The following is a 14,856-nucleotide window of genomic DNA, read 5'->3' as shown; positions in this document are numbered from 1 at the left end:
AGCTTTTAACGCACCTTCGGCGAAGCCTTTTGGCACGAAACTGTCACTGCGCCAAGCTGGATCTGTCGACACCTCCCCCTGCTGCGCCGCCACACCCATCTCAGCGCACCTCGGTCTGCCAAACTACCAAACTGAGCGCGCCTCGGGTTGTGCTGCTCGAAACTAGCTCTGCGCGGGGTTCGCCACCCTGTGCTGCGCCGGGAAACTAGAGCCCATTGTCTCCTGGCATGCTGGTAAACTCCACCCCTTCATCCCCAACACGCCACAATATGTTGAGTTCACATAGTTGGAGGACAAACCAGAAACTGAAGGTGACACCATATTGGACTTAAACTGTGTGATGACAAAGAGGACTACAATGTGTGTCCATGTCTCTTTTTATCTGGATGAGTCAGTAGGCAAGTACGAGATGGCCAGCCATAAATCATAGCCATAAGACTTTGACAGCCTAATTAGCTGATTGTCATAGTATACATCTCCTTTTGTCGCTATCTTTATTGGATGTCAGCTGGGTGGTGCTTTCAAAACTGGTGCACTCTGAAACATCTGTCACTAACATGTATGTATGCGAGTGGCCAGATGGCAGCTACATAGTACCGGGGTATCTGGAAGGTTTGTCACAATAGAGGATGAAAGTGATTTGTGGTTTAAGGTGTCAGAAGTATTACCGAGTTGACAGTGGAACCACATGTTAAAGAAGATCCAGTCTGACAGCCTTAACACCATATGCTGCTGATCACAACACAGTCATGGGTGATCACTTCCTTGATGCCTTCCTGATCCAAGGTGAACAATAACATTATATTGCACCTTGGTTGATGTAAGACTGTATTGAAACAAATGACTAAATTAAAGTAAGTAGCGAGTAAGTCGGAAACAGAAATCCACTGGCCTTGAGTTAAGGGTGTTTCCCACACGTCACAGCCACTTAATTACTCACTCTTTACTCTTTATGTTATTCCTGTGACTTTCACATGACTGCAGAGGGACATCCGAGATCTGAACTGTCCCAGACAAAGACAGTGGTTTGGTCAGGATATTGCCGCTCCACCTGAGTGCATTCTGGTTGTAGATTTGATAAGCAACACAGGGTCAGTCATCCAGAAGAGCAACATCCCTTAACACGCAGAAGAAGGCACTCACACTTCTCAGAAGGGACCCCTCCCAGGAGAGAGGGCGGATTCACTGTATTGAACTTGGAGGAGGTTTGTGGTGTGTGCACTCCTTAGTGATGCAAGCACAAGTGATAAACAAGAGAGATACCAGCAACCACTACAAAGAAAAGGGGGCAATGAATTACTTAGAATCAGTGTAAATACAGAGGGTAGATCACCATAGCATCAACACTGGGGACACAGCTGTACTCAGCAGCAGTGATTTGGGGGATTCAGTCAACAAGGTTCAAGGACACAGACTGGAAATATTCACGCCAATATTTATGTGTGATGACAGTGAACAGGACTATAGCAACAACAGCAGGAGCCCTACCTGATCAAACAAACAGACAGCAATCCAGGCCAGGTACTTGTAGTCGGGTCTTTGCTACACAGTTTGTAGTAGGAGATGAATGTTTTCTATAGATGGAGCTCAGCTCTATCTTGTAGTCAGTCTGTAATTGGAGGAAATGGTGGGCAAGACACTGGCTGCTGGCTGGTGTTCATTGGTTTTGATACATTAATTTCACAAAACAAGACCGCAGAGGTTCAGGCTGCCATGGATCAACTCAATGGAAACTAGTGGCAGTTTAATTAAGAAGGAGACGAAGAACAATAGACAGGCTTTTCTGGAGTGTGTAGTTGTTGTTGTTTTTTTTACTTTTTTTTAAAGATAATAACAAGGATTAAATACAACATTAAAGTGTACTTACCCTTACTTACATAGGACTTTCATGTTTGTATTCATCTCACTCACCTAAACAAAAACGAGGAAAATGTTTTTTCATAACTGGCAACATGCTGAAGTAACACCTGATTCATCATAGCTTACATCGTCTATGTTACTAAGTGCAGTAAGCAATATGCGGACTTGTACATTAGTAAAGTTAAAGCCCTGTAGGTACAGACACAGCATAGAAAAGCAAAACCCTTTAGACTTAAAGCGACACTTACCTTTCTGGGATTTTTACGCTTTACTTTGTTTAGGTTAAAATGCTATTAATAAGCTGATGGCACACTAAAATGTAAGTGAATTCCACCAGAGATACATACTCATAATTATACCATTCTCATATGGTTCTAAGAAAACCAATTGGCCGACTGTCCTGTCTCTCTTCCCCACGAGGAGGCCTCCAACTGACGCAACCGCTTGTGTAACATCCCCCGTTGGCAGACCAATGCGGACCACCGCTTTCACCTCCAGCCAGGGACGTGAGTTGGCAAAAGAAATAATATAGCAGAAAAAGCTAACACTATGAGAGAACTCGATGCTGAAAGAGCCAAAACTCGGGTCAATATCGGCTCAGCTTTCAGCTGGGCAAAGACTGATGCAGCTTCACCCTGAGCTTAAAAGGGACGAGATGGTCGTAGAGTTTCTGCTGGACAGGTATTTTTAGTTTGCCTCTAATGTAACATAGGCTATAACGTTATATGACAACACAGCATCCAGTTGCTAATGGCTAACGTTAGCCTACTATAGCGTAGCCTCTGAAACATTAATCTTCCGTTTCCACTTCCTAGTAACGTAAATGCTACTATCTAACGTTAGCACTGTAACCTTATTCTAAACCTCATGAGTCATCACTGACTCCGGTTGAGCTTTAAAACTCCGGGGTTCTATTTGACTGTCTTGGTTGTAAACCAACACTCGCTGTCCTTTTCCGTGTATCTAACGTTACCTTGCCAACGCCTACGTCTGTCATAGGATGTAATGGAGGAGGGGGGAGTAGGCCTTTGGAGGGAGGCAGGAGTTGTGGTTGTTCACATTTTTTCTAAGTGCTGTGTGAAATGCAAGAAAGTTAAGAGTTGCTTTAACTGACACCAGTCTATATTAGCTATACAGCAAGAAATACATCCATGAGGATAATCATTGTCTTTTTTCTTTTATGGAGAGGGAAGACGGTTAAAGAAAGAGGACACAAGCATTTCTTACTAAACAGAGTGAACGACTGTTGATTCACGTTGTGCTATATGCTGACAGTTCATGGAGAAGTCTCTTCATAAGAAAATGTCTCGTGTTTAACATCCAACCTTGGCTGTTTTTGGCCTATTCACGCCTCTATTCATTTGACTTAAATTACTTTCATGAGGCTTGCACATGAACATAAATGAGTCATATGAGACTGTGGGATCTTCTTGAAAGCTGAAGGCAGAGGATTTTCCCTCTCAGCAGAACTGTTAACACATTTTAACGACGACTGAAATGTCTTTCTGTTTTGGTCAACATCTGACTAAAAATGCAAAAATAAAGTGCTACAATCCAGTGCAAAGACAACAGCTAACAGGGTTGCATTGACACAAGTCACAAATTATGTAATTTTTAAATTGATTCATTTTACAATGTGTTGACAACAGACACTGCCAAATAAATAAAGTTTGAATTTCCAACATCACCAGAGGGAACAAAAATGCAAAATAGACATGTACATTTGGTTCACTGTGAATCTAAACGACTGTATGTATAATGCCTATGCATTTTCCCAATCAGCCTTGCCTTTCCGTGCACAACAGTGTCAGCCTGTTCAGTCTAATACATGCAACAATGTGCTGAAAGGTTGCAGAACGTACCTCACCGTGCAGTGAACTGTAATTTGGGGGGTATGGAAGGAAGGAGGGGAGGAGGGAAGAATGAGGGAAGAGGGGGAAATGGCAACTTGTCAGTGCTGGATTAGCAATGTCTCTGTCACTCTGTCAGTAAGGCTAAGAGGAGCTAAGCTACTAATACGTTCACACCAACTCAGGAACACACACATACACAACTATTCACACCTCCCTACACATATCATGCAAAAAAACATACCCACACACAAAAGTCACACACATACACACACAGTGTTGTATACTTGCGTGTTTCTGCTTGTGTGTGTGCGTGTGTGTGTGGTGACACCTAGAGGCATTCATACCAGCTGTAATAGCTGTCTATCAATTATTTAGCCATGCAATCAAATGACTTGAAATGCAGTGCTTTTAGCAATATCACAGGAAATGTGTGCTCTCTCTCCCCTACTCTCTCTGTCTCTTTCCCTTTCTCTGTGCATGTGTGTGTGTGTGTGTAATCTTTTTTCTTACAAATACATAAATGTAAACATGAGCACCTATCTGCATACACAAGTACCCTTATGTGCACTTTACTTCACTTATCATGCATTCATCACAAATAGACTAGATAAGAATAGAATACGCACTCAGAATGGTAAAATGCTGCCACTTTCAGCTCTGTGCATGTTCATCTTTCACCTTTATCACTAAAGCATGCTTTAGGTGAAATCAATTAACCACATTTTGTTCCCACATTGAGCAGTGAAATAGGTGCACATGCCAGGAGACAATGGGCTCTAGTTTCCCGGCGCAGCGCAGGGTGGCGAACCCCGCGCAGAGCTAGGTTCGAGCAGCGCAACCCGAGGCGCACTCAGTTTGGTAGTTTGGCAGACCGAGGTGCACTGAGATGGGTGTGGCGGCGCAGCAGGGGGAGGTGTCGACAGATCCAGCTTGGAGCAGTGACAGTTTCGTGCCAAAAGGCTTCGCCGAAGGTGCGCTAAAAGCTTGCCAGCTGAAACCAGGTCTACTGTCAACGCAGGCGGAGCGCAGCCGGTGTAAGCCGAAGTTTGGCTGACCGGCGGACAGTGCGCACACGTCACCAAAACCGTGACATGGTGCTTCCAATGTAAATATGGATGCAGATCTGATCTTGCTTGTCCGTATGGTTGGGATTGTAGCTGTTACCCATCTTCTCCATCTTGTCACTGGTGCTGATGTTTACTTTGAAAATCAGCCAGCTCGCAAGGTCTCAGACAAAAAGAGTTTACAGTGCATAATACAGCCTAATAAAGAAAAAAAATAACTAGATCTTTTTATATATTACCATGGAGATGAGTTAACACCCCTTTCACAGGGTCAAAAAAACATAAAGTAGTATTTGTCGCATGAGTGGCCCTGGATCATATTATGTTGAACAGGTGTTACTTTTACTGTCCACTTTACATAATTAGTATATTGGAAATTGTTATTTTCCATGTTGGAATATTTTTGCCACTAATGAGCCATCGCATTGGAAATGAGATTGTTTTCAAACAGGCATAAAAGAGAGTGCCATCACTAGGAACGTGGAATGCCATTCAAGTCCCCTGATAATGATTCTTGTGGTTTAGAGGGACATAATTTTGAGATGCAGTTGGTATGAATGGAACTCCCTGATGTAGTCTCTCTGCAAGCATTTTCTTTTCTGCCAGAACTCAGTTTGTCACCATATGCCATGTTTTTTATTTTTATAAACTATGCCAATATCTTCTGATATAAACAACCTCAAATTGATACAGGATAATGAACAAGAACTCACCTGACTACAAATGGAGGTTTGCAGTTATATAGTTTGCTTTGTATTGTACAGCCAGCCTCACTGTGAGGTCCAGCCGATCTCAGGTGATGTGAGTATTTTTTTTTTGTGCTAGTAAACATGGTTAAAAAGCACTCAATGATTATGTGTCAGCCAACAATAGCAACATCACTAGGGTTTAAAGGAAACATCATTCACACACATACAGCATATTTACTGAATGTGCAGCCTTGGTATCAGGTCGATAAGTTGAGCTAATGATGCCTTCTCTGGTTTCCTGTGATTAACTTATTTGGAAATATAAAGTTTCGCAGACACAGGCTGATGAAGAGCAGTGTTGGGCAGTAACGCGTTACAGTGATGCCCTTAGTTTTGGCAGTAACTAATACTCTAACGCGTTTTTAAATTCAGTAACTCAGTTACCGTTACCAAACGGTGCGTTGCTCCGTTATTTTTGGCCAGGTTTTAAAACGGCGCGCAGCATGCAGGATTCCTTCACAAGTTCCCTTTCACTAAAACATTTTAGCCCTAAACAATAAAAGATAGTCAAGTCAGATAGAGGTATATTTACAGTTCTTACCAGACCATCTTAATGAAACAAGTCTCTCACCATCTCTGAAGTCACTGTCGACCTTCTGGCCTCACCACAGTGCTGTACATTAAGCGGTAGCGCTTCTGTAGATTTTTAGTCCCAGTAACATTATATCCAGTGACGTGATATCCATTGTTATCCCAAGGAAGCTTTTGTTGTGGACAGACAATGTCTGCGGTGGGCGACAGACTCGACATCATCATGTAGCTCTTCAAATGTTCTCTTTAGCTCATTTTCCATATTTGTATCCAAGTACCGTAGTTGTAAAACGTTTAGCTGCCTGACAGCGAGTGACTCCACTGTAGAAGACGGTTGCATGTTGCCTATACCGTTCAATTGTTTTGTCAAGTTGTAGTCTAACAGTCCATTGGTTAAACTCCATCTGCTGTCGCTTAGGCGATGCAGCTACGAGCCAATACAGTTAGGAAATATTTTGGGCTGCAGGGCTGAGTTTCCCAAAACATGATCCTGCTTAGCAACGTTGTCTTCTTTGTGGCTTAGAAAATCTACACTGCAAAAAACTAAACTAAAAAGTAACTTTTCTCAGTAATGCATTTCTTTTTGGTTTAAGTAACTGAGTTACTAACTGAGTTACTTTTTAATGAAGTAACAGTAACTAGTCACTATTTTTCAGTAACTAGCACAACACTGATGAAGAGTGCCTGGCAGCTTAAAACAGGCCATTTGCAGGACTAATATTTCCAGATGTTGTTACTGGTATGGACTTAAGTGTGACAATAATGGTAGAAAAACTAGTCCAGCAGTGCAGGAGCAATGTAGATTGATACTCCTGCTCATCATTGCGCTCTCAAAGGGGTTTAATCTTCTTGTATTAAGTGTTCATTCACTGCACCTTCAGCTTTGGCTTTGACTTGCATTTGAGTTTCCTTCATATATGTTGAATATACAGTACCCTTCATGGTGTAGTGTACAGGGAATTCGAAGTAGGTTGGGAAACATTGTGGATGTGGACCTACTTATCCATGGAGTGACGGTATGTGATTTTAAGGCATAAAAATAAACTTCACTTCGCTTGACATGTGTAACTGTAGCAACAGAAGTACCAGTCTTACAAAGAGCGATTGAAATTGGGCTAGTGTCGGATGGGTGCTGTTTCAGCACACTTTTATCGTACCCAAACTGTATTTTATAGCACCATGAGCTAAATATAATGTAAAACATGCTGCACAGCTACAGTATGCCCCACTAATGCAGTAGAAAAAAAAAACGTGAGGTATATGTGTGTGTGTGTGTGTGTGTGTGTGTGTGTGTGTGTGTGTGATGGAGAGATTCTACATGGACCTCTGAGTGCATCTGTGTATTTGTGTGATTATGTATGAGTGTCGGTACGTGTGCTTCTCCTAAGTTGGTGCAGAATTATTTACAGGACAGAAATACCCCTCAGCATTCAAGGCATCCATATTCACACAAATACACACGCATACACATGAGCATAGTTGGCCTTGAGAAAATTTCATCATGATCTCACAGATAGAGAATATGCTTATGAATATTCATGGTTTGGCTGAGTGTGGATGTGTGCATAAGTGTGTGGGGTTGGGGGTGGGGGGGGTGGCCTGGGTGAAGGAAAACAAGACAGAAATAAACTGAGACAGAGCATCAATGAATAAAGTGTGCATATCTCTAGGAATATCTGCAAGGAAGAGAGCCGGAAGTGTGGGAACTTTGGGGGGAAATGCTATTGACCCTGTGCATGTTTGTGCATGTACAGGTGCATTGATACACTGTGATGAACTGAGCACACCATAAACACAAATGGATTTCTGTACAATGTCTTCAAGTCACAACAAGGCCATTTGGAGGAGAGAGAGAGCAAAAAGGTGAGAGGAAGAAGGAGAGAGAGAGAGGGATGGGTGACACAAAGGGAACAACAGCAGGGGGAGAGCTGGAAGGAAAGGAAGTGGGGGGTTATTGTTGGAATTGAAAAAGTAATAATGTGCTATGACAAAACTTGAAATTAGACTGGCGGAGAAACGGAAATGAAATGAGCGGGTGTGTGTGGTTGTGTGTGAGTGTGTGTAGTCAGCATAACGAGATTGAGGCTGCTGCTGCTGCTGCTGCTTGGGTGCACGTTTCTGTGTGTTCACAAGGGTGTGTGCATTATTTGTTGAGTACTAATTCTGCTGCAGTCTGATCAGTCAACACCTTAATTTTTTTCCCTGTTGTGAGCAATAACACTGCAGTCTTACTATGTCCCAATCAAAGACCATGCTTTGGCGATTTTTTTAGTGGAGTTAGCGCGTGTGTAGAGTTCAGCTCATTGGAAAGGTGTAGAGACATAATAGAGACAAATCGACAAAGATTGGGGAAACAATGTATCTGCTTTACAGTCCCAGTGAAACTGAAGTTAGGCCATCTTTAGCTTCTGCAATGGAATGTACAAGAGGGATTCAAATCAAATCCTTTCTATTTGATTGGACCACTAAACAAATGGGCAGGCTTAGACTTCAGCACGATATGGAGCTACAGCAGAGTCCTCCCACGCCATAAGATCAGGGTGAGGACAGGGTAGACATGGATGAATTAGACCTCAGCCACACTGTTTTGGAAATTAAAACAAAAGTTTTGCCCACTGATATCCAAGCCACTGACGGTTCATTTGATTGGATCAACATTTGTAAACGCCTCTGGGTGCAAGATGAGTCATCAAACCCTTTTACCTGGGTTACTGATAGAGAAAAGCCAGTGATTTTGATGTGAAAATACTCTAAATAAATACATTTTTTTGTCATATATTTGCCATATAACAAGAGAAATCTAAATAATTGCTAAAGATGTATCCTAGGTAGGACTCCACTTCAAGAACATACAGAACCCAGTTGAATTTGAGAGGAACTAGACGGAAATAAGAGACTTCTGGAGTTTTTAGTTGAGTCTAACTCTTCATACACTTACACACACACACACACATCGACAAATGCAGCTGGTTATGCATTGTCAGCTAGCTACAGGCTAATGTGTGTACTTTTGCTGCATTGGCTGTTTGTGCTGAATAAAACAGACTCCAAATCACTCCATATTTGCACAAATAAAGCAAGGCTACAATTCACCTCACATTCAGCGTCAAAACCCCTGTAATTACAGCTCAGCGAGTTACTTACTTGAGGTTATAGTTGATGGAGCTCCACTGCTGGAAAGCTTGTTTTAAAAAAGTACTTCACCTACCTTAGTCCTGAACTAGTATAATCTTAAAAATCACTGCTGTACAGTCATGGAGTAAATTTAATTTCTCCTAAAAGCTCCCTCGTGAGCTACACATCACTAATAAGAATAATGTCACTGTCTTGCCTTTTTTGCAGCATGATTAATCTTTTTTTTTTTTTTAACCTCAGTGTTTTAGGCATGAGTTTAAATCATGTATCGTCTGACATACCCAGACACACCTAAAATTTATCTAGAGGGAAGTCTGACAGCAAGGAGGAAATAAAAAATGCCAAATTAATCATATCTGTTCATTCTGTCTTAACAAAGGGAAAATAAATATAGCAAGAATGAAAGAAAAATGAAAGATAGCACATCAAATGAACAACTGCCTGAGAATCTTTTAACAGTCTGAAAGCTGATTAGCCAGTCTGATGTCAAAACCCGCACACACACGCCTATGTGTTTGAATATGAGTATGCTTACATGGGCATGTGCTAACACATATGTGTATCCATGTATGCATACATGTGGGCATAGCTCATAATAATGTATGAAATAACGACCAAGTAAACAAACCTATCGTTTAAGCAGACATCTATTTGTTTCACAGAATCCAAATCAGAAGAAAACTGTCAGCGCTTCACTTGGACACTATACTTATAATGACCGGAGCATAACCAGTGGAATTTTGCAGCCCTTTTAGAATTACATTATTGAGAAGGTGGCTTTTTTTTTTTTTTTACATATAATTGCTTCTCCCAGAGGCATTGGTAATTTAATCAGTTTAATTATTCTTCATTATTATTTTATTATTGTTGGCTATAATGGTACAGGTAATTCAAGGCAATAAAAAAACAGCTCAAGGTGGCTACATCCTTTCAGAATGTGGACCTGGAGCACTGTACTGTTGTAAATCCTGAAGATATTTACTGACATAAACTGAAAAACGCAATACAAAAGCATGAAGGAGCTTGCTTCCACAAGGACATCCGTTTCATCTTGAATAAAACTCTTTTTTCCTCAAAAATAATTATTGTCACCAGATAAAGACAGCTCATTAATGAAAAATTAATAGCTTTTCTGCGTTTAACTGACTCAAACAAAAAGATATTTGTGAGACAACAGTACCATGTGAAACCAAAGACGTGTCGTAAGTTGACCCTCTTAATATAAAAGGATGTTTTTGTCAGTGTTACTGCTTTGGAAAGATGTAGGCAGCAAAATGTCTTTCACAGCCCTGGAAATCTACAATGTTTTGGAATAACTCCAGCAGAAGGTTTCCGTATATCAAATATTGATCATTGAGCTTTACAAAATGTTGTATCACATGATAGATGCCCCTTACATTTTAAAATATGAAAAACCAAAACCAGGTGTTAAGCAGTTGATATTACATAATACTTTTTCCACTATTTGCCCGGCACAAGCTTATTGAGGATGTTTGCTCTTTTTTCAGGAACATTCTGCCAGAGTCAGTACTTTAAACTCTGCTGAAGTTGGTTGTTTGACTTCCACATAAACTTTCTGCGACTTTCACAATTCACTTTACCTCTCTTTGTGTGTGTGTGTGTGTGTGTGAGAGAGAGACAGAGAGAGACAGAGAGAGACAGAGACAGAGAATGTGAGTGACTGCCTGTGATGGTGTGCATCACAGTCTGTGTTTGTGGCTGTGTGTATATGTGTGTGTTTTGCCTAAGGCTGACTAGAATTGTTGTTTGGTGAAATGGTGAGATCGTCACAGTAGTATTGTTGTCGTCATGACAGTGTTAGTTTCCAGGTGGCATCTTCTCATTCTTTCTTCCTTTCTGTCTCTCTCTCTGCTTATTTCACCTCCTCGAGCTGTCTTCTCCTCTCATTTTGCTTTTCTTTGTGATACTCACCAGGTAGCAGTGGAATGGGGGAGGATTCAAATCCTGAGCTGCTCATTCACTGTGAAAATAAGTGATGCAGTGGATGAATAGATTGCAGTTAGAATGTAAACCATATGCAACTAAGGCATTTCTCTTTAATCAGACAGAATTGTCAACTCATTACATTCAGGCTCCATCCTGATGCTGGGTTCACAATACACGCTATCAGCCCAATTATAGCCCAACGCAGCAACATACGGTGTCGGCTCGGATCCTGAACGACAACGAGTGTCGTACGTGATAATCCATCGATTCATCTCGTGTAGTGTGTCATGGTAGATGACAACCAACGCCACGTCTGGGACGCCTCACAATGTTCTAACAGAAAGTCTAGCATGTTTGATTTTCTTTTTGTCTTTCACGACTTCTCCTGTCACAGCCGTCACTTTGACCAATAGGAGCACAGAGCTATCTTCTGCCCTGGACAACTGCAGGTCAGCAACACCCCAGTCTTTTTGATATTTCCTCCAGGGATGTTACCACACAGAGTAAAAGGATAAATGATGGTGTGAAACAGCAGAGGCAATTTATCAACCCAGTGAGTAATACCATTAGCATTAAGCTAGCAAACAACGGTATTTCTTCATAATGGAGACGGACATAAAGTAAGAAAATTAAAAAATAGTGGCTTTTACTCACCACAACTGCAGAGGCTACCAGCTTCATTTGAAATAGACTACATTATAGACGGGCTGTTATTTGTTATTCCCTCTGCCTTTTATATATTTTTACTTTTTATCCGCTCCTGTCCATGCATCGCGCCGCTATTTCAAACTCAACACTTAATGTATCTGTATAAAATTTAAAGCCCCTTATAACTTCAGTTGAGAGAATCCCTTCATTTGCTAAAAAGGCTTTTATTGTGAAACATTTGCAGGAAATTGTTGTGGATGATTCAGTGACTTGCACAGTTTTCATGTGATGCTTCAAATGTCACTCCTGCCATCTGGTGGCACTTAATACGTTACGACAGCAACATTTCGGCTGGGACACAAACAGACACAGTGACTGAAATAATGGTAATAATAGTAAAAATAGGACATGAATAACCCGGGGACATAACATAAGTCCTGAAAGATGACTAGGGGCGATTGGTGTGGACCATTGGGTAGTCTTTCATGTCTGTCGGCCAAGTCACAGCACGATTTTATGACTCCATAATCGCGTAATCTGACAGTGACCGTCGGAACAGACGAACATGTTGTGTGGTGTGAACCAGGCATTAGTCTGAGATTGCGTCCACTCAAACTGATTTCCGTCAGGAAGGGGGATTGGATTTTTCTTAAACAGTCACTAGAGACCAAAGTATTTGCCTGAATTTAACATCATTTTAAGTCCAGAAAGGTGTGTAGCCATGCCTTCATACTTGTTTTCTAAGAGTGGAGTAGAGTAAGGTAGAACAAATTATGATGTCAGGTGATATTGTCAAGACATTTTGATTTAGAACAGCCTTGGTAACGGTATTTTTATAGTCTGTTGCACCTACTGTTGTTGTTATTACTCTACCTGCACCTGTTGAACTCATTGGCTCCTTTTACCCACCAAGAAACAAAGAAACCGTTTCATGTCGTGATGCCAGAGAAATCGTTTGAACTCTATGGAACACGTGGATTCCAAGGTCTGCATCCAGGCAATCTTAGGTTGGGCCTGGTTGCCAGTGTGAAGTCACTTTGGTGTCTTGTAATGTCACAATTCTTTGTTCAAAAACTGCTGAAAACTGCAGCAATAAACTATATACCGAGCGAAGGCCACAAGACATGTTTAAAAGCTTATGAATCCTCAAGTGAGTTAGACCCCGTGTTGAGAGTGTTTTGGTATGAGAGATATTGTGTTCCAGAAAACTCTCAAAACCACAATAGTAGAGGCAGTGGACAGTTTAGCATTTTCTATTCTCTCTCTGCTGCATTTTCTCAGTTTTAGTCTGTGTAATGTTATTTCATGCATCAGATACCCACACAAAGAGAGTAGGAGGGAGGGACAGAGATGCGAATTTGACATACTGTATACTTCTATGTGTGTGTGTGTGTGTGTGTGTGTGTGTGTGTGTGTGTGTGTGTGTGTGTGTGTGTGCGCCAAGTAGTATGAACTAGTTCAGCTGAGCTTTGACAGATTACAGTGTTTACGCAGGTAGTTTGCTCCAACCTGAGACACACACACACACACACACACACACACACACACACATACAATCACTCTGGCACATACACACTCCCCACTTGCAGTGCTTTAGATTCAAGCAGAGCTGTCATATTGATTCAAATATGTTGCACAGACACTCAGACAGACTGGTTGTATGTTTATGCATATATGTGTGTGTGTGTGTGTGTGTGTGTGTGTGTGTGTGTGTGTGTGTGTGTGTGCAGCTGTGCGCATCTGCAAGTTCTGAGACTCCTGAAATGATCAAATTAACTTCTTTATATCAGCAGCAGAAATCTGCTCTCTCCAACAAGTTTAACTTTCAGAAACTAAAGAATAAATGTTCTCCATTAACAACCACGAATGACAAAAGCAAGACGTTTTCAGCGGGTCAGTGAGGATGACCTTATCCAATTAGCATCAGAAATCAGTGGTTGCAGTTAAGAAAAGCACGAGTGTGAGGCTGTATGCTTATGCTGTAAAATAGATCCGCTGTTAGTTGGCTTGTCAAAACGGTCGTGAGCTGATATTCATCACCGTTGTGAATTTGCCCTTTTGTCCCAAAAACTGTTGACACCAGTGCTAATTAGATAACCGTACGTTAATCATCTGCTCCTCTTTCCTGTCCATTCAGCTAATCGTTTCAAGGCACATCTATTCATAAGCACATTGCAAAAGAATTCATTTGCTAATGTGCTTTACAGAATGCAACAGGCCAAAATAGCTTTGTACTAATTATATGCTTGTTAACTTAATGTCATGTAACAGATGTTTCCTTACAACACTTCTAAGTAACACCTTTCTGTGATGATTACTTACTTGTTTCCATGTCACTCCTACACATCTACAAGGGGGAAAAAAAACAAAAAAAAACTTGAACTTGAATCATGAAACATAGCAAGATAACATCTTTACTCACCATACAGTGCGAACAACCTTGTCAAAACTGTACGACCGTCACTCTGCACTTACTATGCAGGAATTGGTTTCTTTTTGTAAACAGTAGCGCTAGTGAAAGTGGAAGCTAACCACTAAATCACTCTCATTTTGGAACAAGCTTTCAGTCAGGACCATTTTTGTCAAAGGAAACTTTATTTCCACTTGCAGTATTATATTTGGCAGTATGGCTCTGTTCTGGGGCCTCTCTGCCTTTCCTAGGCCTACGCAGAAAGCCTAAAGCAGGTACAACACATGTCTCTGCCCTTCCACTTGCAAACAAGGAAAGCCTGAGTCAGAGAGGCAAATCTTCCTGCCCTTCCATGCGCTTACTGCCTAAGGCAGGGAGAGTAGCAGCAAAGACCCCCTGGGAACAGAACAGAGCAGCATAAATGACAAACAGAAATGACATTAATAAGTCAGACACAGCATGAAAAGGAGGAGCTGGGGTGGAGGTGGGTTGCAAAGCAGCTTGCAGAGGAAGCAGCAACAGTAGGCAGGTCAGAGTGGTTTAAATAGGGCGCTCTGAATAAGATTTGCCAATTGGTCGCATAGAAAGGAACCCTGTGATCTATCAGCTCACTCCCCTCTATCAATCAGCTGCTCCATCAGTTGATTTGGCTGCTTGAG

At 41.5% G+C, this 14,856-nt stretch overlaps 1 protein-coding gene across 1 annotated transcript in view; it reads left to right on the top strand.

Annotated features, from left to right (window-relative positions):
* csmd3b (CUB and Sushi multiple domains 3b) overlaps positions 1-14,856 on the top strand; it is a 478,068-nt gene that overhangs the window by 193,863 nt on the left and 269,349 nt on the right. The window lies entirely within an intron of this gene.

Source organism: Epinephelus moara, chromosome 22, assembly GCF_006386435.1.
Source record: "Epinephelus moara isolate mb chromosome 22, YSFRI_EMoa_1.0, whole genome shotgun sequence".
NCBI classification, from domain to species: Eukaryota; Metazoa; Chordata; class Actinopteri; order Perciformes; family Serranidae; genus Epinephelus; species Epinephelus moara.
Note: the sequence above shows the minus strand (reverse complement) of the source record. Positions and strands in the feature narration are given on the sequence as shown.